Genomic DNA, 26,741 nt, shown 5'->3' on the forward strand with positions numbered 1-26,741 from the left:
GAGGAGAAAACCAGAATGCATTGTGGGGATGCATTGTGTCTGTGTGTCCTGAACTGTTGTTTATCTGTACTTTGTCACAGTCTTCAATCTGGTCCTCTAGGGGAGTGTCCACCAGATGGGGACCTGCATAAATACGGGCGGGTATCCCTCAGTAAAGAGAGATTCTGCTTCTTACCCTCAATTCATGCTTTGACTCGTTTTGTAGAGCATCACTATTCACTAGCCCTTGTAAGAGCTCTCTGGATTTCATCTACACCTACAGGAGCATGGATGACTGCTAAAAGGAACCTAACAACGCTCTCTAGAATTCGGGGACAAGGACATCTAAGCGGTCCAACTCTCAGCCAGCTTGAGGCAACTGTAACAGCTAGTATATCAGTGAAATGACCATCCTGCTCCTCTCGGTCCAGTGATGTGCCACTTCTCAAAGTTTGTCAACTGGCCAAAATGCCTTTCGATGCATCGTAGAGGCGTGTCTAGCAGTTAGCACTCTCTAATCAAGAAAAAAGTACCCTCTGAGAGCCGTTTTATAGAGCACTACAGGAGAAGCACTTTTATGCTCTCTTGTGGAAAGACCCACTGTCTAATCAGACCACACCTGTAATCATTTACATATCTGCCTGAGACAAAACTGTATGTGGAGTTTTGCAGCAATCTGACATTTCTATCTGGGTTTTTATTTGTCAATGAATGTATTTTAAAGGAAACCTGTCAGCAGTTTTGACAATGCTACACTGGTGACAGCACTAGGTAGAAGATAGGAACAGCATTACAAACATACTTTTTGTGTTTTTGTTGTGGTGTGTTTGTGTTGCCTTTATTATTATTAGTAGTAGTGTGAATATTCTGCTGGGTTATTTTCCTGCATCTGCAATGGATGACGCCCTTCAATGTGAAGTTTACTCTGCTCTCTGCATTAAGCTGCTTTACACCCCTCTACTCTGCTATGAGGGACAACTCTAGTGTTTTCCTAGTTTGGTGCTACAGCCTTTACCCATAGCAGAAGGCTGAGGTTCTGAAGAAGAATGTAGAAATCACTTCACAGTGAAACACTGCCGCGAGGGTGCTTGCATTACATCTTCTATCTTTCTCTACATGGCAGACATATTTCAGTAACCTGCTTCCTAAGCATATAATACAAGCTGTAAATGTATCTGCTGTAAGTCTGCAACCTTGGACTTGTAACATACAGTATGTATTTGTATTCTACTATATTGCTTTGAGCCTACTATTGTTTTCCAGTTATTAGTCCTCACTTTTTTTCCATTTTCCATTACCTGACTAAAACTTCATGCCTTAGTCACTTCCACCAGATATCACCACTAAATTCTGCCACTTGGGGATCTTATATAAATCTTTTTTGAATTTCCTAATAATTTTTTAACCTAAATTGCATCTTATTCCTAAGCATGCTATGGATTCCGTTGGTACATCGATCAGGACAACGTCCTTTGCACATACGTAGCATCAAATTGATTTTATTTGACTACAGAGTGCAGTCCTTCTATTTCTACTTTCATTGCACTTGCCGTTACAGAACAAGGCAGAACAAAAGTTCATATTCACACTACTCCATAAAAGGAATTATTGTATTGCTCTGCCCAGCCCCTACCTATTTCTATCTGTAGTTTAGCATGTTCAAACTCCCCTTTAAATCTTAAAATGTAATACATTTCTCTATGTCACTCCAACCTACTCATAACCTTGAAAGGTAACTTGGTTAAAACCTGTTTGATGCCAGTGAGTATGTGTATGTAAAAGTGTTGGCATATCATTAGCTGTGACTATAATTGCAGCGGTAGCAACAAGTAGGGTTTGGTAGTTTAGTAGCGATGTCTTATATTCATATTTTCTTGTTATTGGACCAAATAGGAGCAGAATAGATTGCATCCATAAATCCAATTTTGAAGTAATTACTAAGTAATTGTCAACTTTATAACATCATACAGCACAGTTTTCAGGACTTTAATGATATAGGTTTTAATATATTATGAACAATATATGATTCAAATTATTGCAAGTACTTTGGATAAACAATTATGGACAGTCTAGATCTGAGCAGAAACTATCATTATAATAACTGGATGTTGTTTTCTGCTTATTTAAGTCCATTTCCCGTGATACACCACCAAAACCTTGATTCTTGTTTGAGTAGCCTCCCACAGCAGGAAATATATCCATTTGAGATTGTATCTTCCTAGTATTTTCCTCTTTTCTACCACAATTGCCAAAAAAAGTTAAAAAAACAGGAAGGAAAACCAGTCCATGTAACATCCCAAATGCAATAACAAGAAACATAATTTTAAAAAACGTTCGGAAGATATAACTCTCAGCTGCAGCGAGGACTATAACCCCCAAGATGGTGGATACAGCCCCCTGTACTATAGGATAACCCAGAGAATGTAAAGCATTAGTCACCCTTTCATTAACTTTGGCTTTGTGATTGGACACATAAGCATATGTAATGTGAGCAGAAAAGTCTACAGAGAATCCAATGCAAATGACAAGGTTGATCATGGAGATGGAATCTAAGTTAACATCCCAATAAGCCATGAAACCAGTAACACCCACTATGATAGAAGCTATGGTGAATGTCACCCACAAGGAGCACAGAGGGTTTGGAATTAGGAGGAGCGAGATCACAAGCATGGCGCCTGCAGCAACAGCAACATTCTGTATGGTGTTCTCTATGATTACGGCATATTGGTCAAAATATATAAATGCTGGATGATATACAAGAAGCGGGATCTCACAGCTCTTTGCTGTGTCCCTGACTTGGTTTAACATGTCTCTCTCATCCACTGCTGAAGTAACATTAACCGTCTGTATGAAGAAACGAGAAGCTCTTATAGCTCCTGACTGAATGTCCACGTCTTGTTTAAAATCTGGAAATCCCCTAAATAATATTGACAAATGGTTGATAAAGTTGCTCTTGTCACTAATATTTAAGTTCATCTGGTTAGCCATCCCTCTGTATGCATTCAACCAGGACTCCGAGAAAGACTCACTAACGTAGGAGTTATTTATAAACGACTCCAGGCACCTGTCAATTTTACTCTGGACATCAGAATCCCAGTATGAAACCTCCTCAGTCACCACAACCATAACTCTAGGACCATATTCTGAAAAATATAAATCATCATTGTCATAGAAGGAACGAACATAAGAACTATCAGTAGCTAAATTCCTTAGATCAATCCCTTCCTGAACCTGAAAACACCCATAAATACTGCTGGCCAGATATCCCGCATATAGAAATCCAACAAGGACCTTAGTCCAGATGTTTGTGAGGAATGGGCCATAATACTTATGAAAAAAAATAGTCATGGGGTGGTCAATCTCTTTGCCAGTGATTTGGCTGTACCCTCCTCCAACACAACACATGTTATATGCAGACGAACTTTGCTCATCACTCTTTTCTGACACTTTTGTACATATGAACCAGTGCCTGTTATTCCCCTCTCTTCTACCATTAAGAGCTAAGAAAGCCCCAAAAAATGTGATGTTATACAGAAAACAGAACAAGATGGCCGTCCCAGTGTATATACAGAATGACTGCACTGACCGGAAAGAGGTCAGAATTCCAATGTAGAAAGCTAGAACATCTGTGAGTGTTGTGATTGTTATGGAGACAGCAGCTTCAGAGTACGTTTCCGCCATTCTTTCTTCAACTTTATCTTTTACTTTAGTTTGTTGCCAGCTGGAAATCATAATGAACATGTCGTCCACCCCGACACCTGGAAATATTAGTAAAATCTTTAGTTATAAAGAGCACTGTAATACATTACCTGTATCATGTCATTGTTCATTAGGACAATAAGTCTGATTGTTAATAATGTTACCTACAGTAACAACACAATCATTTCCGAGTATACAATTTCAAAATCCAGCACTGCAACAGTTCATAAAAATGGTTTCTTTATTGGTAGAAGATTGCAAATCAGTAAAAAAAAGAAAACCGATTATACGTTTCTGGCTACACTAGCCCTTTCTCATGCTTTAAGAATGGGCTAGTATAGCCCCAAATCAAGAATCCAGATTTGATGACCTGCTGCAATGCTGGATTTTGTAATTGTATGCTGTGGAGTTCCAACTCTACGTGACACAGTCCAGAGGAAGTGGGAGGCTATGGTTTGGTGAATGATCATTTATGAGTGATGGAAGTCTGTTCTATCATTTGGTCACCCATGCATTGGATCAGCTTTAAATTTTTGGCTTCTGCTTTTTATTTCTGCCAGTTTGGAAGATGATTATATAATGAATTGCTATAATCAAAATTGTGACTAAAATCCTTACCTTACCAAAATTTGTACATACATTTTATTGCCTACCATTGACTATACCTATCAAAACTGTGCAAAAATTGCAATCAGACATGTTAACCTTCATTTGGGAAATACAGGCCCAAGAATAAATAAGTTTTCTCTATTTGTTCCATTGAGAAGAGGAGGCCTGGATGTATCAGACCTAGTTAGGTACTATTGAGCTAGCCTAATGGACTGACGAAAGGATTGGTGGGTACAATCTAACCGTCAAAAATGGCTAAAAATGGAAGCAGCATTTACCCCAGGAAACTTGCTCAGAGCCCTACTAGGCACACATGCAGTCTCGGACTGGCCCACAGGGGTACAGGGGAATCCCCCGGTGGGCCCCTGGGCAAAGTGGGCCCCTAGTCTCCTACCTTCTGCACAAGTGGCACATAACACATTAGACTTTTTGCACTACATACATTTAATCAATGTACAGCACCTCCACCAGCCTATGTTCATATAAATTAGATTATTTATTATATTTGAATGTATCCGTATGGTGGGCCCCCAAAATAAGTTTTTCTGATGGGCCCTAGGTACCCCAGTCCGACACTGCACACATGGTGTTAAAAACTCCATGACCATTTCACTCCGTCTACCATGCAAACAACTTTACAAATTTGGGATTGTTTTATAAAGCATTTCAGCTATTTATCCCTTTCGGCCCTGACATACCACTCTGAGTTTTAGAATTTCATATTCCAGTTTAAAATTTTATTAGTTGGTTACAGAAAGCAGTTGACACCATTGGGCAGCTATTTTGCAGTGACAGCCAAGCCACATTTGAATAATGACATCCTACTTACTTAGTCAGAGGGATTGTTTGAGCGTGACATTAGGCATGACACTACAGCTTCGCCCCCCCTAGCTCTATGCTCTGACCTCTCCATGCTGTGCTCAGCTCCATGTATGTTGCCCTATTCCTGTTCCCAGCCTCCGGCCTTCCTCTGGTGTATGGCCTCTCTCTGTCTGGAGCAATGTGTGTATTGCTGCAGACAGAGTTTTGTTGACGATGTGCAAAGCACTGATTTTGAAACTGTGCAGCTGGGCTGGTCCTTCTTCTGGCTTCTTCTCAGGGAGTTGTGGAATTCTGGACGCTGACTGCTAAACCTTCCATTTGTGCATTGTCTGCCCTAAACCCTCTTCTCTGCCTGGGGGTGACCCATACTACTGGCAGAACCAAGTGTCCTGGAGTCTGCTAAATGTGCAATACTCGCTCTTGTATCCCTGCCTTTTGTCCTGCATTATATTCCTAATATTCTCAAAACTACAGGAATGAAGTTTTTTGTTGCAGTAGTTGGACTTGTTAAATACTCTTCTACTACCATGTAAACTATATAATCTGTTGCAGGCCCAACAGTGGCTTCTGTTTCATGTTGTTTGCTCTGTCTCTCCTTTATATGATTCAAATCATGGTTGACTGCCAACGTTTTTACTTTATTCCCCATTTCCCCTATTGACAAGAGAACTGCAGTATATAATCTATTTGGTGTGTTCTGTCTAATAACTTCTACCCATCTACTGCTACTACATGATGGTTACTCTGATCGTTGTAATATACTTGCATATTTTGAACCGGTGGTGGTATATCAAGGGATCTGTTTAGCAGCTGACTCTGCCTACTTTTACTTTGCTTTTAAACTGAGGGTTAAATGCTTCTGATGCTTGCGACACTTCTGAGACAGACTATCCCTTCATTTTGGGACTACACCCCACAGCTGGGAACTGCAGAAAATATAGAGCAAGGACTTATCTGCTATATAGAGCCTTTTGGAAAACTACTGATTTGTGAAATACTTTAAAATTGTACCTACTGCTTGTGATTGCACTGTGACACCCATCATCCTCAGTAAAGGGACTGTTATTTGTTTTAACCAAGGGGGCCTGGTCATTGCCTCCAACTTTCCGCCAACCCTCCACCTGCTTTCCTGCCTTGCACTCTGATACCCATCCACCTAACATCAAGGGAAACCTTGATCACCAAGGTCACCACCTGGCAGGAGGCCCTAAAAGCCCAGGGTGTGCCCTGAGGGGAAGAAGGGTTGCACCCTCTGTCCACTGTACACACAGCCTGGGGAAGCTCTGGAGCAGGATTAACCACTGTGAGGACTATGACCACTCTTGTTGACAATGCCACCACTTGAATAAGCATGCACTGAGTGGGACAATGTTTTCACTCTACTCACTCCTCATATTGTACACTAGATGGGAGAATTAATATAAAAATATATTGACATAGAAGAGCGCATGGTTTATATATAGCAGGGGTCTCAAGCACGCAAACCCCTGTGCAATGACATCATCGCAACCTCCTGTGCCAGGTTTTAGGCGGTGCAATGACATGGAAAGGCATTCCGGCATCAGGATGCCTAGTGGCCTGAGGCCTATGAGGCTGAACAGCAGGGACAAAATCCCTTGGCCCACTGTAAACAGCCGCTGACTGCCTTGAGGCGTGTCACTGGTAATTGACTCAGAGGGCCGCATGAGGCCCGTGTGTTTGAGACCTCTGATATAGCGCTCTTCCATGTCAATGTATTTTGAAATGACTTTACCCTGCTTGTGTATGAAGAGTGAGGGCATTATAAATAATAGAGCTGCTACAGGAGGCATAATACATATTAGGGCGAATATAAGGGGCATTATACCTACTGGGGGCACTACAGAGGACTTTATTATTACTGTGGGCTCCATACCGGTACCTTATAGATAGGCCTTATTACTAATGGTGGCTCCAAAGGGGTGTGTTATAGAGGGGCCTTGTTACTGCTGTGTATATTGTGGGGACATTATTATTGGGCACAATATGGAGAGTATTGCTACTAATGGGGTCACTCTTGGGTAGCACTATCACCATTGGGGTACTTTAGGGGCACTATTACTATTAAGGGCAGTTTGGGGGTGAACTATCTGTATGGAACTGTTATTTTTGCAGTATTGTGTTTGTGGGCATAAGGGAGCACAATGGGCAGAGGCTTGAGGGCAGCAGGATGACAATGTTGGGGCACCAGGAGGAGGAGGATAATGGAAAAGCGAAGAACCTAAGACGTTTTTGTGTGAAACTCTGCAGAGACCAGACATGGCTGAAAGAGGTTGCGAAAGAGGTCTGGTCCGAATGAAGAAGATGAGAAAAGAGATGTCACTGGATGTAAGAGGTATGCGGTGCTATATTCTATTAAAAATCATTTTGCATTGTATTTAAAATGAACACTGCTTGTCAACTGGAATTTTTTTCTACGTGAGGCCCATATATCTGGCCGAGTTCGAGATCCCTGATCTACTGTATATTGTGGAAAAGAATCAATACGTTGGATTTTTAGCTGTGGTTTATATCTAGAGATGAACAAATCGAATCCCACGAATTTGATCCGAATTTCAGGATAAATTCGATTCACCTAGAAGCCGAATTTCCTCGTGCTTTGTGTCAGCGAATCGATTTAACCTGAAATAGTATAAAAAACTGAAAAAATTAAAACTTACCTCCTCCATTTGCTTGAAGATCTCGGCCGAAATCTAGCCGGCGTGATGACGCAATCTCGCGCCGCACGGGATTTTGGCCGAGATCTTCAAGCAAGATGGCGGCAGCCGGTCCGTCACGAGCAAATGGAGGCGGTAAGTTTGATGAATTATTTTTTTATTGTTAATCTTACACTTAGATGCCGTTGATCATGTATGAACGCCGCATCTGAGGAGTACAATGACGGGGTGGAGCTATCGCCACTCCCTGTCATTGCACTCGCTACTTTAAAAAAAAATGCGCTTTGTGACAAAGTAATTAGTCATGAAGTGAATTTTTTTTTTTAATTCAGCGAATCAGCCGAATCAAACTTTTAAGAAATTAGCTTATCTCTATTTATATCCTGCACCTGTATATGTAACTTCACACATAAGGAGGACAGAACAGTAAAACAGCGACTTCTTAGAAGCTGGATACGAGGATCTGCGATTCCTTACATCCTGGCTGCAGTAAAATAGCGGCTCTTACAAGCTGGATATGAGAAATTGCGATTCCTTAAATCCTGGCTGCAGTAAAACAGCGACTTCTTACAAGCTGGATATGAGGATCTGCGATTCCTTAAATCCTGGCTGCAGTAAAACAGCAGCTCTTACAAGCTGGATACGAGGATCTGCGATTCCTTAAATCCTGGCCGCAGTAAAACAACGGCTTCTAACAAGCTGGATACAAGAAACTGTGATTCCTTAAATGCTGGCCGCAGTGAGTCAGCAACCTCTAATAGGCTGGAACACATGATATTGAACCCTGCAAAGTGCTATGGTGCAGCATCGCCACCCTTGCAAGTGTGCAAACCTGTCCACAGTGTCATTATGTCGACAAGCGAATCCGAACTGTTCGAGACAAGGTCTCGCATCCTAGCTAGCTCCAGAAGCTCAAAGAGATCCGTGAGCAGCTCCACAGTTGCCATTGCCCGGACAAAAGCCAAAGCCGCCAAAATCCACGCGACATTTGCCGAACAAGAAAGACAATTAAAGAGAAATCACGCATGGAAGCAGCTCTGGAAAAGCTAACTGTGGAAAAGAAAGCTGCAGCTGCTGTAGCAGAAGTAGAGGCTTTGGAGGAAGCAGAAAACTCCACAAGCGATAGACTCAGCAACATATTTGGGCCTGAACCTGATTATCACAATAACTCGCAACGTACTTCAGATTATGTCTGAGTCGGATGACGACCTAAATTTGGGTCCAAGAGCAGCGTCAACCCCTGCTAAAGAGCCCCAGACTCCCACCACACAACAAGTGACCTCAGCTAACCAGAAACCCTGCATTGAAGGAGACAATTTTTTCATAGAGCATTAGCCCCCAATGCAACCTGCATTCAAACCTGCAAATGATTGTAGTATAGTCAAATCCTTTAAGAAAGAACAAGTAGATGGCGGTTAGTACAGCAACAATCCAAGGGACTCTCCAAGTTTCATGACAGACCTGAAAGCTATAGGTCATGGCGATCATCATTCAGAAATACAATCAGAGACCTGGATCTGTCTGCATGTGAAGAAGTTGATCTTCTTGTCAAATGGCTAGGAAATGAGACTGCAGAGCATGCAAAGCGGATTAGAGCCATTAATATTAACTACCCAAACACAGGGCTAAACATGATCTGGGAAAGACTTGAGGAGTGTTACGACTCACCAGAAGTGATAGAGAATGCACTCTTCAAATTGAGGATTTCCCCAAGATTCAAAACAAAGGTTTCCAGAAGCTGAGAGAGCTGAGTTATCTACTGACAGAGCTTTAAGTTGCCAAAGCTGAAGGAGACTTACAAGGTCTGGCATTCTTAGATATTGCACGTGGTGTAAACCCCATAGTACAAAAACTACCTTACAACCTGCAAGAGAAGTGGATTGCTCAAGGCTGCAGGTACAAGCAACAGCACAATTTCCCATTTCCTCCATTCTCATTCTTTGTGGACTTTGTGCACTAGCAAGCAAAGACTAGGAATGATCCCAGCTTTGACTTCTCGATGTTTGACAGCACTTACCCCAAATCAGGTAAACCTGTCTCACTTCGTAACATGAAAAGTTCACCTGTTACAAAACCAGTGTATCTTTTAAAGACTCCTCCTACAATACTGCAGAGACTGAGAAGATCTCAACAAAGGACCCATGCAGAGAATGTCCTCTGCATAAGAAACCACACTCATTGCTAAAATGCAGAGGATTTAGAGAAAAACTTCTCAGGGACCACAAAACCTTCCTCAAGGAAAACCACATTTGTTACAGGTGTTGTGCATCAACCTCTCATCTTGCAAAAGACTGTACAGCGAACATCAAATGCTTGGAATGTAACAGTAAAGAGCACCATACAGCTTTACACCCTGGGCCAGCTCCATGGACCCTCACAACATCAGACCAGGCTGTAGAGCATGGCGGGGAGGAGAGAGACACCGTACCTCCTGAAGTGACACCCCAGTGCACTCAAGTCTGTGGAGAAGGTCTTAGTAACAAATCCTGCTCCAAAATTTGTCTTGTTACAGTTTATCCCATTGGCCATAAAGAGAAAGTGGTAAGGTTGTATGCCATCCTTGATGATCAAAGTAATAGATCTCTTGCTAACTCGGCTTTCTTTGATATCTTTAATATTAAAGGACACTGCTCTTCGTATTCATTTAAGACTTGCACAGGTGTGAGTGAAGAAAAAGGCAGAAGAGCTACTGGCTTCCAAATCGAATCCATAAATGGTGAAGCATCCCTGCCTCTACCTACCTTAATCAAATGCAATCGGATGCCAAACAGCAGAGAAGAAATTCCTACACCTGAAGCAGCATTACATTATGGACATCTGAAATCCATAGCGCATCTCATACCTGCACTCGACCCAGAGGCCCAAATAGTACTTCTACTCGGAAGAGATATCATAATAGTCCACAAGGTGAGAAAACAAATAAACGGTCCTCACAGTTCTCTATATGCTCAGAAGCTTGACCTGGGGTGGGTTATTATAGGTGATGTCTGCCTACGAAATGTTCACAAGCCAACCATGGTGAATTCTCTTTACACGAATACCTTAGAGAACGGATGTCCATCCCTCTTTCAGACTTGTCCTAACAAATTCCTTGTGAGAGAGAAGCCGGCAAGTGTGCTATATCCTGACTTTACAGAAATCAAGAATCATTCTTGTGGTGGAGACCAAGACCACGTAGGGTGCACGGTGTTCCAGAGGACCAAGGAAGACCATAAGATAGCTCCCTCTATTAAAGATGAGGCCTTCTTAAACATAATGGAGCAAGAATTCCTCAAGGATAAAATGAACACCTGGGTTGCACCACTACCTTTGTAACACAGGTGTAACACCTTCAAAACACAGAGACGCCATCTTCCGAACAACAGGGATAAGGCCTTTAAACGCTTCTGTTCACTCAAACGCAACTTTCAGAAAAGACCAGAGAAGATGGAACATTTTTTCTTATTCATGAACACGATATTGGAGAACAGTCATGCAGAAGTAGCTCCACCCCTAAAGGAAAAGGAAGAAAGCCTCCAGTTCACAATATGAGGGAGTCTCTCTCAATGATGTTCTTTTGACAGGACCAGACCTCAACAACACACTTCTCGTGTCCTCATCAGATTCCGTAAAAAATCCATTGCTGTAGTTGCCGACATACAACAAATGTTCTATTGTTTCCTAGTTAAAGAAGAGCATAGAAACTTCTTGAGATTCTTTTGGTTCAAGGACAAGGACCCTACCCAAGACATGATAGAATATTGCATGAAGGTGCATGTTTTCGGCAACAGCCCATCTCCTGCAGATGCTATTTATAGACTCAGACTTTCTGCCCAAGACGGTGAAAAAGACTATGGGGAGGACGTTAAGAAGTTTGTTGAAATAGACTTCTATGTAGATGATGGCTTAAAGTCCCTTCCCTCACCAAAGGCTGCAATTAGTCTACTCAAATGAACTCAAAGTATTCTTTCCTGTTCAAACCTCAGACTGCATAAGATAGCTTCAAACAACAAAGCTGTTATGGAGGCCTTTTCTACTCAAGATCATGCCAGTAATTTGAAAGATCTAGACTTGGCGACAGACCCAATACCTATGCAGCGCAGCTAGGGCTTAGCTGGGACCTCAAGTCTGACACCTTTACCTTTCAGGTCAACCAAGAACAAAAACCCTTCAAACGACGTGGAGTCTTATCCACCATTAACAGTCTGTATGATCCACTAGGATTAGAAGCCCCTCTGACTATCCAAGATAAGACCCTGCTCAGAGAGTTAACCACAGATTCATGTGATTGGGATTCACCACTTCCCTCAGAGAAAGAGGCACTATGGATATCATAGAGAGAATCTCTAACGGCATTATCTAACTTACGTATATATAGGGCATATGCCTACTTCTCTCCTGCAGAGGTTCAGTCCAGGCAGCTGTGCATCTCGTATCACAGCATATGCTGTGAAGATACGAGATGTGCAGCACCTGAAACTATGGATACTGGAAGCCTGTGCTAGCATTTCTCCTGCGGTGTTGCTATCAGTGTGTGAAGAGTGGGAGAAGAGGGTTGCATTGACAATCCAACACAATGGGCAGCACATTAAACACATTTTATAAGTGGTCAGAAACTTGTAAATAACTCATGAAAGAATAAAGTTACGCTAAAACCAAGCATACCATTGTTTTTCTTGTGAATTTCCCAATAAGTTTGATGTGTCACAAACAAAAGTTGGATTCAAAATGGCCGACTTCAAAATGGCCGCTATGGTCACCACCCATCTTGAAAAGTTTCCCCCCTTACATATACTAATGTGCCACAAACAGGAAGTTAATATCACCAACCATTCCAATTTTATTAAGGTGTATCCATATAAATGGCCCACCCTGTAGTGTTGGGCTACATTTACAATGAGACTAGGTGATTTTATGTCTATGTTCATAACAGAGTTCAAAGAATCAGGAGGTCGACACGGCCTACTCAGTGGCACTATGTACCAACTGACCTCAACCCAGCAGACCATGCTACAAGAGCTGTTCCAGCAGCCCACCTTAAAGATACTACATGGCTCACAGGGCCACCATTCCTCTACAAACCTGTACTTGACACTCTTGAGAAAGACACATTTGAACTACTAGAGCCAAATGTTGATGCAGAGATTCGTCCTCATGTTTCTGTACTCACCACAAAAGTTTCTAACAGAGAGCTTGGATCCAAACGATTGAACAAGTTTTCTATGTGGAAATCACTGAAAAGAGCTATAACTGGCTTGATCCACATACCTACAGGGTCACAACACTGCAAAGGTTGGCATTACTGTCGTAAGGGCCATACAGTGGACGAGCTCACAGAGGCCGGAGATGTTATCATACGTTGTATCCAACAAGAGTTTTATGCTCAAGAATTTGAACTCCTCCGAAATTAAAAGAGTGTTCCTAAAGACAGTTCCCTCAAGAGACTTGACCCCTTTATAGATGCTAATGAACTGTTGAGAGTTGGGGGACGTATTTCGAATGCGAAACTCGAGAGTAAGGAATGTAATCTCATAATATTCCCAAACAATCATATTACATCACTACTTGTGCAACACTACCATGAGAGGACTAAACATCAGGGACATTTGTTCACTGAAGGAGCTTTACGTACAGCTAGATAATGGGAGCAAATAGGCTTGTGAGTTGTCTTATTTTTAAATGTGTCACTTGCAAAAAACTACGTGGTATGTTTCAGTCACAGAAGATGGCTAACCTCCCTGCTGACAGACTCAGTACAGAACCCCCCTTTACTAATGTTGGTCTTGATATGTTTGGCCCCTGGTGTATAACCACACGACACACTAGAGGAGGCCATGCAAACAGTAAACGCTGGGCAGTCATATTTCCGTGCATGAGTATCAGGGCTGTGCATATAGAAGTCTTTAGATACATCCAGCTTTATAAATGCTCTCAGATATTTCATTCCCATTAGAGGACCAGTTAAACGTATCCATTCTGATAGGGGTACCAACTTCGTTGGAGCCTGCAAAGAACTGCATGCATATTCCTTCAAACATTGACAGTGGCAATGTAGAGAGATATCTTGCTGACCAAGGCTGTAAATGGACATTCAACCCCCCACATTCCTCTCACATGGGAGGCTCTTGGAAACGTATGATTGGCATATGTAGCACGCTGGATCCTTGATTCTGTCTTTCTACAGCTGGGAACTTTAAGGCTCACCCATGAGACCCTCTCAACTTTCATAGATTAAGTAGTGGCGATCATAAATGCCAGACCTTTGACTTCATATCCAACGATCCAGAGGATCCTTTCTTGCTCCCCCCTTGCACTCTTCTCACCCAAAAGGACGGTACAACATCAGCTCCTCGTGGTGAATTTAGTACTAAAGACCTGTACAAGTGTCAGTGGAGACGAGTGCAGACCTTAGCAGATTCCTTCTGGAATAAACAATACATCTCTACACTATATGTCCGGAATAAATGGCAAACCAGCAAACCCAACATGAAGGTTGGTAATGTTGTTCTTGTCAAAGACTCTCAGTCAAGAAGAAATGACTGGCATTTGGGACTGATAACTAAGGTGTTCCCAAGTGAAGATGGGAAAGTCAGAAAGGTGGAAGTTAAAGTCTGCAGGCAACATGAGCCTAAACTCTTCCTCAGACCTGTTACTGAACTGATTTTGTTGCTCTCTCCAGAGGTGACTTAATTGTGGTATCCTTTAGATACCAGACGGGGAGTGTCATGCCTTCAGCAGTTGTTGTTGTTAATGTATTCACAGTTAATATGCTTTATAATGTATAATTCTCTGTTCATTGTGTAACTGCTCCATCTAGTGGCCGTTTATATACACTGCAGCTCTTCACACTAGAAGTTTGACCTACTTCAGCTTCCATAACTTGTTGCCTATGAACTCTAGTAACATCATGAACCCTGCACATAGCAGTCATTCACAGCCACACATTACAGAGGTATCCACATGGTCTGGTAGTGACCTGATCCATCCTTTATATCTAAGCTTACGGTAGCACCCCTGGTATGTTTCACATGGTTTGCATCTGTACGCATATTGTATTATGTGTATTGTCATATGTCAGACTACATTAGTAAGTGTATTATTTTTCTGTTCCTTAGTTTTACCCGATATATATCTTTGCAATAAAGATGAAGTTGGACGTTACTCCATTGTCAATTTATTGGAAAGGTTTAGCTGTCTGTCAAGCTATGTACCTTCACACATAAGGAGGACAGAACACCATGCTTATTTTACAATATATATATTTTTTTTTAATAAATGGAATTTTTATTTATTTAAGAGACACGCAGAATATTTCACCACTGTTTGGTATCGGTTGCTTTTCATTGGGATGAAGTTCAGTGGTCAACCTCCATAAGAATAAATTAGTTGACACTAATCTCCACTCATTAAAAGAATATGTGGGCTTTTTAAGGGGTTTTGTTTAGGGAAATACACTACTATAAAACTGTAGGCAATTCAGCAAAGATTGCAGGAAGGGATAGAAGCAGACCTATTGGAGACAGAATACATTGCTTTGCCCACATGGGAAAGTTGGGAGTTTTTACTAAGGGGGCGCTAGCTCTATCTTTTGAGGAGGGTTTTATCATTTAATTTGTGAAACAGGATAAGGGTGGTGAGGATCTAAATTCTTATTGTTCTCCTATATCCTTGAGCAACACAGATCCAAAAAGATTCACCCGGGTCCTGACGATAAGGTTATTTAAAGGCGTTCCTAGGTTAATCCACAGGGACCAATCAGGCTTTATGACTGCTAAATGGACTAAAATGAACATTATGAGCAAATTATTCTCTTTGCTACAAATGCACCATTTATATGGGAGTGCACTACACATCACTTGATGCCATCAAGGCATTTGATAGTGTAGGGTGGAAATTTTTTCCTGGTTCTGCTATTGATCGGTCCCAGTTTTGCTAAGTGGATTGATCTTATGTGTGCTAGATCTTGGGGGGAAATTATTATCAGTGGACTGGTTTCTCAATATTTTTTTTTAACTCTGGGGCAGAGGACAATGCAAGGCTGCCCTGTCTCCCCATTATTAGTGTATGGAGTTTAGAATTTCTCCCTATGCAGATGATTTGTTACGTTTTCTAGAGGATGATTTAGGGTTCTTTTACTCAGATTATTGGGGATGCTCATTTCCAATCATTTTGTCGATCTGTCTGCACCAAAAATCATTAGTCCTGTGCAGCAGGAACAATTAGTTTCTATGGAGACAAGCAATCAAAAATGAGATTTTATTATATTAATTTAATAAAATCTATTTACATTATTTGATATTTTTTTCTAGATTATGGCCTGGAGAATGAAGGTGACGATGCACTCACCCATGAACTGCATCCACAACTGACTCTATGTAATCTTTGGCCATTATTAGTTTTACTTTATGATCACTTTTTATCTTTTTTCAATTTCTTTTTCCTGTGATAGGTTTCTGATGTGTCATGCCCTGCTCAGGCTATGTGCGGAGGTCTGCCAGGTTAGCAGCACGTGTGTAGTTTTCTGTTTTTGTTTTGGAGTTGAGCTGTATCCGTCTCCCTTCAGGTGCTCTGGGTGGTGTCATTTGTATGACTTTAAATCCTTCCTCTTCCCAGTGTCCTGTGCGGGTTATAGAGGAAGGAAGGATTTGCCATTTCTGTTCTGTGACAAGAAAAGTTGGTTTTGGTTTTCTTTTGTGTGTTCTGTCTAGGCTGTTAGGGAGACGCCTGCCTCCTCCAGGTCCTGAGGAAGCAGGCTGTCTCTTTTCCCCTGTCACTATCTTAGGGATTTTAGGGTATCTTCAACCTTAGGCACAGGGGCACGTTTATTCCCACCTTCAGGGTCTGAACGTGGGCACATTAGTCTAGGGAGAGCTGGTTGGGATTTGTAAGGAGGTGACCTTTATCCCCAGCTTCTGGCCTAGACACTTGTTGTTGTGGTTTTCTGTGGTATTTTGTATCCTGTCCAGCGTGACATGATGGGACCGAGACATGCATCGCCCATGACTGTGGGTGATGTATAGGTCTCCTCTCTAGTGGTGAGGCTTGCGCATCCTATGGATGTGAAAACCTTGCGTCACACCTGCGGGGTTATTCTTTATTCAATGTTTAATTGAATCAGGAGAACCTCGACCTATGCCCATCAATCAAGATTCTGATCTGAGCCATATGTAGTTTATATGTGAATATGGATGTTCTATGGTTTTGTTTTTTCCTTTTCCAAAATGGAGGAGTGAGTGTTGCATTAGGTTTGTGAGTGCTCCCTTTTCCCATATTCAATATGGCCACTGCATATCCCATGGATTCAATGTGGATGTCTGACATGCGCACAATGTTATTCCTCTCTGACTCACAGGTATGTGCAGTTAGCTAATTAGAACGGTGTACATGGCGCTCCTCCATACATGCTTTATTATGTGGTAAGTATGGTCATCTCCTGTCATTCTGGATTATATCTATTTCACATGGCCAATTGTTTTTTACATCTGGATTGTTATTGAGAGACTCTCACATTAATTGAATGCAATTGCACATTACTGAATTATGGACACTTTATATAAATAAGGGTATATATTTCAAATGTGATAATGGTATATATTATGTATTTTTACACTGCACATAGCACTTTACAATGTGTAATCATGTATTAATTGTTTGCTTTATTTTATTATTTAATGCAATCATGCAAAATTTTAAATTTGCCTTTATATACCCCACTTTGTGATCGATACACTTGCTTGAGAAAGGCTCAATTGATGAGTTGAAATGTTGCGACCACATGGGTAAATAAATAAGATTTATTATAAATTTTTCTGCGAGAGTACTGTCTTTTTATAATTTTTGGATTATATGTCTAGTCCTTGGCTTGCACCTCCAAATTCGTATCTATCTATCTATTTGAGAAAGGTTCTAGGGTTGAGTCAAAACATTGTGTATCCACATGGGTGAATAAAAGTATAATCTTTTTCATTTTTACTGACTTTGCAGTGCTGGGTAATAGTCTAGTCCCCCGTGGCGTGCACCCTTTTTTTGTTTAAGCTTTGATTTAGTGCTGCCAGATTTCTGCTTTCTATCTATCTATCTATCTATCTATCTATCTATCTATCTCTTTATCATACAGTAACTTACCTAAAATAAGAAATGGAGCATTTGCAACAGTGACAACAAAAGGCACTCCACAAATTAATAAAAGGCCAAAACTGGAGAGAACAGCTAATCCAGAAGAAAGGACTCCAAAGACAGCCACCCAGGATTTGTTCCTCACACAATCAACTCTGTAAAAAAGGAGATAGGACAAATAAACACCCAAAGATTGTTTCACATACATTTTTTTTTAAAGATGAAGTTTTTGTGATATATCCTGATGCAGTTTTTGAGTCAAAGTGGATTCAAAATGAAGAAGGAATGAAAATAAATAAATGCATAAATAAAAAAATAAATAAAAAGAATGAAGGAAGGACTTATACTTCTCTTTCCTACTGGATCAATTTCTGGCTTTGGCTACAAAAACTGGTACAAAAACGGCAGCTATTAAAAACAAACTGTGTGTGGACTAGCCTTAGTCTCTCACCTAAATATGTTGCCCTTCTTCAGGCCTAACATATTGTGCCTTGAGGTTAATAAAAGCAATTAAAGTGTAAAATAAAAAAAATAAAAACGTTTTTATTCAAAAAAAGTTTAACATGTAAAAAAAATTTCCTCCCTAATTAAGTCATTTAAAAATTGTTCAAAATTGTTAAAAATAAATAAATTAAATAGACGTATTTGGTATTGTAGCATCCGTAACGACCGGCTCTATAAAAATATCACTAAACTCCGTGAAACAAAAAATAAATAAATATAAACATTAGCCAAAACAGCTTTTTTAGTTACCTCACCTCCCAAAAAACATAATGTTAATTGATCAAAAAGTCGTATGTGCCACAAAATGGCAGCAATAAAAACGTCACCTCATCCCGCAATAAACAAGCCCCCACACAAAACCATAGCCAGAAAAATAAATAAATGGCTCTAAGAAAATTGTAACACAAAAACATGATTTTATTTTTCTAAAAAAGCTCTTATTGTGTAAAACGTATATTTTTTTTAAATAGACATATTTGGTATTACTGCATCTGTAACAACTGGCTCTACAAAAATATCACATGATCTACCCCATCAAGTGGACAGTGTAAAAAAAACAAATAAAAATTATGCAAAAACTGCTTTTTTTGTCACCTCACCTCCAAAAAAACATAATATCAATCAAACCAAAAGTCGTATGTAGCTGAAAATGGTAGCAATAAAAACATCACCTCATCCCCGCAAAAAACAAGCCCTCACTCAAGATCATAGCCAGAAATTTTTTAAAAGTTATGTCTCTAAGAAAATGGCAAGACAAAAACATGATTTTTAAAAAAATGTTCTTATAGTGTGAAACATAAAAAAAAGAGACATATTTAGTATCGTTGCATCTGTAAAGACCGGATCTTCAAAAATATTACATGATCTACCCTTCTACCCTATCAAGTGAACGGTGTAAAAAGAAAATATAGAAAAATGACACCAAACAGCTTTTTTTGTGAGTTTAACTCCCAAAAAATTTGATACAAACCTACCAGAAAGCTTAATGTACCCCAAAATGGTGCCAATAAAAACTACAGCTTGTCTCCAAAATAAGCCGTCACGCAGCTCAGTCAACAAAAAACAAAAAAAACTATTGCTCTTAAAAACCACAACAGAAAATTCCGTGTTAGAAAACCCAGTTGCCACTCCTTTCCTTCTGAGCCCTGGCATATTCCCAAATAACAGTTTACAACCACAATTGGGGTATTACTGTATTCAGGAGAAAGTGGGGAGCAAATTGTGGGGGATATGCTCCTGTTCTCTTTTGTGAAAAAGAAAGTTTGGGCCTGAATTACCATTTTCTTGTAAAAAAAAAGTAATTTTTCATTTTCACAGCCAAGGGTTTTAAATTCTATGAAACCTCTGTTGAGTCAAAGTGCTCACTACACCCCTTAAAAATTCCTTGGGTAGTGTAGTTTACAAAATGTGGTCATTATTTTTGAAGACTAGCCCACTTTGTAGTACCTTGGTGAGGAAATCTCTGTATGATAATATGTTAACTTTATTAGAATCCGGTCAACTAATTAATTCCCAAAAGGACTATAGAGCCGCCGGGAAGCTATTTACTAAGGGCTCATGCACACGATCGTTGTTTTGCGGTCCGTTTTTCACTGATGGTTTCCGTATGCGATACGTTTTTTGTGGATCGGAAATGGAAACAGTAACTTATTAATTACCAAACACATGAGCAATATGGGCTGGGCATAGTATTTCTACAGTATGGATCTGCAAAATACGGATGAAATATGTATGACATACGGATGTGTTCCGTATTTTTTTGTGGACCCGTTGACTTGAATGGGGCCTCGGACCGTGATTATAGGACATGCACTTCTTTTTAGCGGAACGGAAATACGGAAACGGAATGCACACGGATTACTTTCCGTTGTTTTTGCGGACCCATTGAATTAAATGGTTCCACATACGGTCCGCAAAAAAACGGAACGGAAGCGGATAGAAAAAACGTTTGTGTGCATGAGCCCTAACTCTTGGAGTTCTCTTAGAGATTGGTTGGGAATAAAGGGCTCTCTTTGTCCTCTTTGGCATAATTATTATTTTCAAGCTCTTAATGAATTGGCTGGTGATCAGTACTGGCAAAAAAATTATATCTTTTATGTTGCACAGGTGGTTGAGAATGGGGATATACTTCCGTTTTTGGAGTTAGCACAAAGAGAAAACATAGAATTTTTCCTGGTTTAGGTATTTTCAGTTATGATATTTTCAGTTATGATCGGCAATTGCGAGTGTAGAGAAAAAAGTGCTTTTTGGGATGGATACTTTTACACCTTTGAATCACTAGATAGGGAATGTGGGTCAGAAGGTTAAGATTTCTCAACTTTATAAACTTTTACTTAAAACACGATTTAATAATACATGTTCTCCGGGACAACAGGCTTGGAAAATTGACGGTCCAAGGATTTGTCTCGAAGACTGGGATAATATATTGGCGAATTTAAGTTTAGTGTCTTATAACTTTAATCACGTTTTGGTTCAATTTAATATTTTGCACAGAATCTATATTACACCTATATGGCTTAAAAATTTGTGGTTTAAGGAATACCGCTAACTGTCCACGGTGTGACTCACCTGGGGCGGATCACTTGCATATGTTTTGGTCTTGTATAGAGTTGAAACAATATTGGGGGGCAATTTATGATTTTATTACCCAGAAATTGAAAGTTGGGATTCCATTCTCGGTGGAATGCTGAGTACTGAGTGACCTCTCCAAGGTAGAATGTCATAAATATAAAATGATCCTTTTGATCAAAATAATGTTCTTGGCGAGACTTTTGATTGCACGGGCTTGGTTCTCTCGAAATACTCCAAGTATTTTTACATGGCTAAACCTTGTTAATAAGATTAAGAGATATGAAAATATTTTATATAAACAAAGAAACACTGAGGAAAAATGCATTAGAATTTGGGGAGAAAGGACATTCTAATGCTTTCCTGCCTCTATTCCCTCATTATCCCCCTTCTCATCTTGTCGTTGGGGAAGATGGGAGATGCATCGCTAGGGAGAGTGTTGGTTGGGGGGAACTAGGAGGGTAAAGGTTAATTGGGGAAATAAAATATATAATAATGTTCTTTTTACTGAATTGTATTGTTTGAATTTCTAATAATAAAATAGAAAGTTTTGGCCTAAATCACCATTTCCTTGTAAAAAAAAATGTAATTTTTCATTTTCACAGCCAAAGGTTATAAATACTATGAAATGCCTGTTGAGTCAAAGTGCTCACTACATCTCTTAAAAATTCCTTGGGTGGTGTAGTTTACAAAATGTGGTCACTTTTTGGGGGTTTTCACTATGGGGTACCTCAGGTTCTCTTCAAATGCAACATAGTGCCCTAAGACCATTCCAGCAAAATCTGCCCTCCAAAAACCATATGGCGCTCCTTGACTTCTGAGCCCTGCCGTGTTCCCATAGAGCGGTATATGATCACATATGGGGTGTTTCTGTAAACTGCAGAATCAACAATAAATATTGAGGATTGTTATGTTGTTAACCCGTGATGTGTTATAGGAAAAAATTTATAAACATGGAAAATCTGCAAAAAAAATGTGACATTTTGAAATTTCACCTCTATTTTGCTTTAATTCCTGTGGAATACTTAAAGGGTTAACAAAATTAGTATTTTTGAATAGTTTAAGCGGTGTAGTTTCTAAATTGGGGTATTTATGGGTGGTTTCTATTATGTGAGCTCCTCAAAATGACTTCAGAACTGAACTGGTCCTTAAAAAAATTGATTTTGGAAGTTTTCTTAAAACTTTTAAAAATTGCTTCAAAAATTCTAAACCTTCTAACATCCTAAAAAAATAATAATACATTACTAAAATGATGCCAACCTAAATTAGACATATGTTAAATGTTAATTAATGAGTATGGTATGAGGTATCACTATCTGTCTTAAGAGCAGAGAGATTCAATTTCAAAAACAGTTAATTTTTTCAAATTTTTTTTTTACTTTTCAAATTTTTTTTATAAATAAAGGCGAAATATATTGACTTAAATTTACTATTAACATGATGTACAATGTGTCCCAAGGAAATAATCTCTGAACAGCTTGGATAAGTAAAAGCATTCCAAAGATATTTCCACATAAAGTGACATATGTCAGATTTGCTAAATTAGGCCCGGTCAAGAAGGGGGGAAATGGCCCGGTCTTTAAGTGGTTACAGATACTAAAGTGTGCAAAGCTCATGCATACCATAAATATATACATTAACAAGAGTGTGTGCTCTTAAAAATACTGGAACAGAGGCCATGTAATAAATGGTCATTATCCACATGTGTGTTAAAAATATATACTGTACATGGCAAAAAGCTTCAATGTTATCAACATCTACATTTTCAAAGACCACAAAAACATCTAAAATATAAGCTAATAATTAATACACAACCACCTTCATGCAATTTTGCAGCAAACAGTGATTAGCAAAATGAAACACAAATTCAAATTTGCAACTAAAATGCATACTTTTATGCAAAAAATATAGTTTGCAAAAAATTGTAAGATGTGAGGAATTCATACATACAGCACCACATATACACTGCAGTGAGGGGAGAGAGAGTGCACTATGCAAGTGCTTCTCTGTCCTTGTTCTAGGAATTGGTGTGGGTCTCAGCACGCAGACCCTCACTGATCAAGACTTTTTCAAAGGCTCAATGACCCTTTAATGCTTCCTGCTGTTTTTATGCATTTTTAACTATCTGTGCCTGTACTAAATGCCATTATGTTGTAAATTAACTTAAATTGTTAGCCATTTTAAATTAGCTGTCCTATGGATAAAAATGTCTTAGAAAATGAACAGAGTGGGTTACAAAAATAAATGAAACAAGCAATACTAACCCCACCAGTCTCCAATGTTGCTGAGAGCTGGGCAGCATCAGAATGGCAGTGACTGGGGATGGGTGAGCTGTGTATTCCTTGTTTTATTTTTAGCCCATCTTTTACTAAATGATGAACAAATGAACAATCATCTTACCTGATGCATGACACAATTGAAAAGAAGATGGTAATAAAGTACGTTATAGAAAACAGTGGAATCACAGATGATGTTATGCCTTCAAATTCCTGCTGCCTTGATACTGATGAGAAGTAAGATACCTATTAAAAAGACACTTTATTGTACATTGTACTAACGTACGGTCGATATAAAAGTTCTGCTGCTGTATTTCTTCACTTCTTTCCCATTCATTTTTATTTAGTGATAGTATTCACTACATTTGTCATGTAATTTTCTGCAGCATATAATTTACAAAGTTACAGTAAAAGTTACTCAACCTGAAAATCTAATTAAAAACATCTTTGGATTACTATAGACTAGAGATGAGCGAATCAAATCCCACAAAGTGGAATTCGATCCGAATTTCAGAATAAATTCAATTTGCCTCAAGCCCGAATTTCCTCGTGCTTCGTGTTAGCAAATCGATTTAACATGAAATAGTGTAAAAAACTAGAAAATTCATACTTACCTCCTCCATTTGCTCACGACGGGCTACCAGCCACCGACTTGATTGAAGATCTCGGCCGAAATTCTGTGCCACGCGAGATTTTAGGTCAGGTCTTCAAGCAAGATTGTGGCTAGCCCGTCATGAGCAAATGTAAGAGGTAAGTTTGATTTCATTTTTTTATTTTGCACTGTTTTTACACTCAGATGCCACGATCATGTATAACTGCGGCATCTGAGGGGTACAATGATGGGGGGGCGGCGCTATTGCAGCTCCCTGTCATTACACCCGCTACTTACGAAAAAAAGTGCTTTGTGACAAAGTAATTCGTCACAAAGCAAATTTGTAAAATTCGGCAAATCAGCCGAATCTGACTTTCTGAAAATTCTTTCATTTCTACTAGAGACCATTCATACAAAAAATAAATAAATATAACTACATGACTTTTACATCTAATAAGAGACAGGGTATGTAGTTTTCTTTTTAGATATTCCACATTTGGATGATTTAATCTAAGCCTTTAAAATTGCAAAACACACAACAAAAAGAAAATGATAAATCAATGAAAATATTTTTGCTTTGAACAGTTTACCACAATATCATAGTGGAAGGTTGCATAGACAGATAAGATAAAATCATTGATAGAATAAATATCTATGATTTACCTGCTGTTCTAGAAGAAAAGCTATAATTTCCTAGTCTACATACACAAAATTATCAAAAATAATTTGTTCATCAAAATTAATCATGCATATCAATAAATGGTGATAGCCACAGTTAGTGAATGTAACTTTCATCTGTAATACCAAAACTGCTATGATCAGATTCTCATTAAATGTAAGACATACAAAATGTTTCACATTTTCCATTTTTTCATCAATAGTTTTCTAGTGGTTAAAGAAAATTGGAAGCCAAAATCTCAAACAATTTAACAGTAGGGAACAAGTATAAATACCATGTCATGGCTGATTTTTCATTTGTAACTGAGTGCTTCTTTAAATTAATAGTGATATCTCAGCTTTTCTTGACAAATACTGCTACGACGACTACTACTACTATATCACAGGCAGCAGTAATAAAATTTTATGTCATTAAAAATAAATGGTTATTTTTTTAAATGCATAGCAGTAATAATATTCACATGATAAAATCTTAAAGTTATATCTGATGGCTTCTTTACCTGTATATTCTTCAGTTGTAGTTTGTCTACATTTTCTGAGATGGATTTGATGAAGTGATTGATCCATTGCAGGCTATCATCCTGGTCCTCCTTGTTGTCTTCTCTCAGGTAGTACATTAACTTTAATGCTTTGGCTTTCTGCAAGACTTTGTCTGAATCCAATGTCACCCCACCTATGTACTGGCCTAGAAAAAATTCTTCCTTGCAGCATGGGGTACGTTATACGTATTGTTTCTATTAAACTGACATTATCTTTTACTAAAGATAGGAGCGGGATTAGCTGGGATACATTGCATATTCTGGTCCTGTGCACACAACTGCTGAAAAGTAAGAACTGCACCAGGTTCGGATAGTTGGATTGTGAAGTTCTGCACCATCTCATCCAGCTGCATAAGCTCTCTGAACGTGTTAACATTTATGACATTATCAGACGTGCTGACTGCTAAGAGAGAGACAAACGTACCTTCTGTGTACAGTCGCTGTGCGGAAAACTGCCCCGAGTCATTGGTGGGAAAATGCAACTTTACAAATTCTCTTTCACTTTTAGCTGGACCTCCAATTGGTGTGAACTGATCCTCTATGTCATTCATTTGCCTCTGAGGTAAAAAGTAAAAACCAGCCCCCAACCCAGCAGATAAAACTAAAGGAATTGCTAGGAACCACCAGGGGTACCTTCCCACCAGCTTACCAAGACCACCAAAGCCAAGAGACAGAGGTCTCTGAATACAGTCTGTCCGACATTGAGGCATTCTTAATATCTGAAAGTAAAGTAACAGCGCAGTTCACTAGCAACAGTCATAATATAAATGTAGACTTTGGTACAGTAGATTATTGATGTAGCAGTAAAACAATTTAGCTTTGGGAAGTTTGATGACGTCCTGATGGCTTTCCAGAGAATCGTATGCAACCTTTGTAATTGTTGTGATAATAGTTATTCACTCTACAAACAATGTTGTTAAGTGCTAGTTAAAAGTGCTATGAAAAAGTATTTCAATGTCTTCTATTTGTCTATATTAATCACACTTTTTAAATAAAATAGGCTTTCTTTGTGCAAAAGTATTAAAACATAAACAACCAAACTATTCATATTTGATATCACTGCAATCGTAATAATTGGTGGAATATCGCTGTCATTTTTACTGCCCTTTAAAAATCATAATAGAAACCCCAAAATAACAGTGGCAGATTTGCAGTTTTTTTTCTTGCCACACTTAAAAAAATACTCGCAAATAATGTCATTGAAAAAATATGACTTGTTCTGCAAGAAAGTCCTCATACAGTTACATTGATGGGAAAATATAAAAGTATGGCTTTTGCAGTTATGGCTTTTTTGAGGGGGATCATGAAAAAATGAATGCATCCTGAAGGCCCATAGGCCAGGCTTTAAAGGGGTTGTCGATAAGTGTATTTAATATTTTAAATTAGTCCTTCTAGGGAACTTGAATCTACAGTCAGCTGATCAGTTACATAATGCTTTGGAATACTTCTACCAATGGCAGGCATAAAAGCATGGTTACCTCTAGGCAACTTGTATTGCATTGTAATAGACTATCAGAGGGGGCCTCCTCCCCTTGTTAAACTCCTTTGATGCTGCAGTTACTATTGACCATGGAATCCCAGGGGCAAAATGGCAGGATTGAAGTTAACTCAAATACCAGTCCTTAGAATTAGGATGTTGAATGTATAATACACCTGACACCTGTATGTAATGGTGAAGGCACAGGTCCTCTGGTACAACCCCAAG

The 26,741-nt window shown here is 39.3% G+C and overlaps 1 pseudogene; it reads right to left on the bottom strand.

Annotated features, from left to right (window-relative positions):
* Positions 1-2,037: 2,037 nt before the first annotated feature.
* LOC122939507 lies at positions 2,038-25,746 on the bottom strand (annotated as a pseudogene).
* Between the last annotated feature and the right edge of the window lie 995 nt (positions 25,747-26,741).

This window comes from Bufo gargarizans, chromosome 5, assembly GCF_014858855.1.
Source record: "Bufo gargarizans isolate SCDJY-AF-19 chromosome 5, ASM1485885v1, whole genome shotgun sequence".
Classification (NCBI taxonomy): domain Eukaryota; kingdom Metazoa; phylum Chordata; class Amphibia; order Anura; family Bufonidae; genus Bufo; species Bufo gargarizans.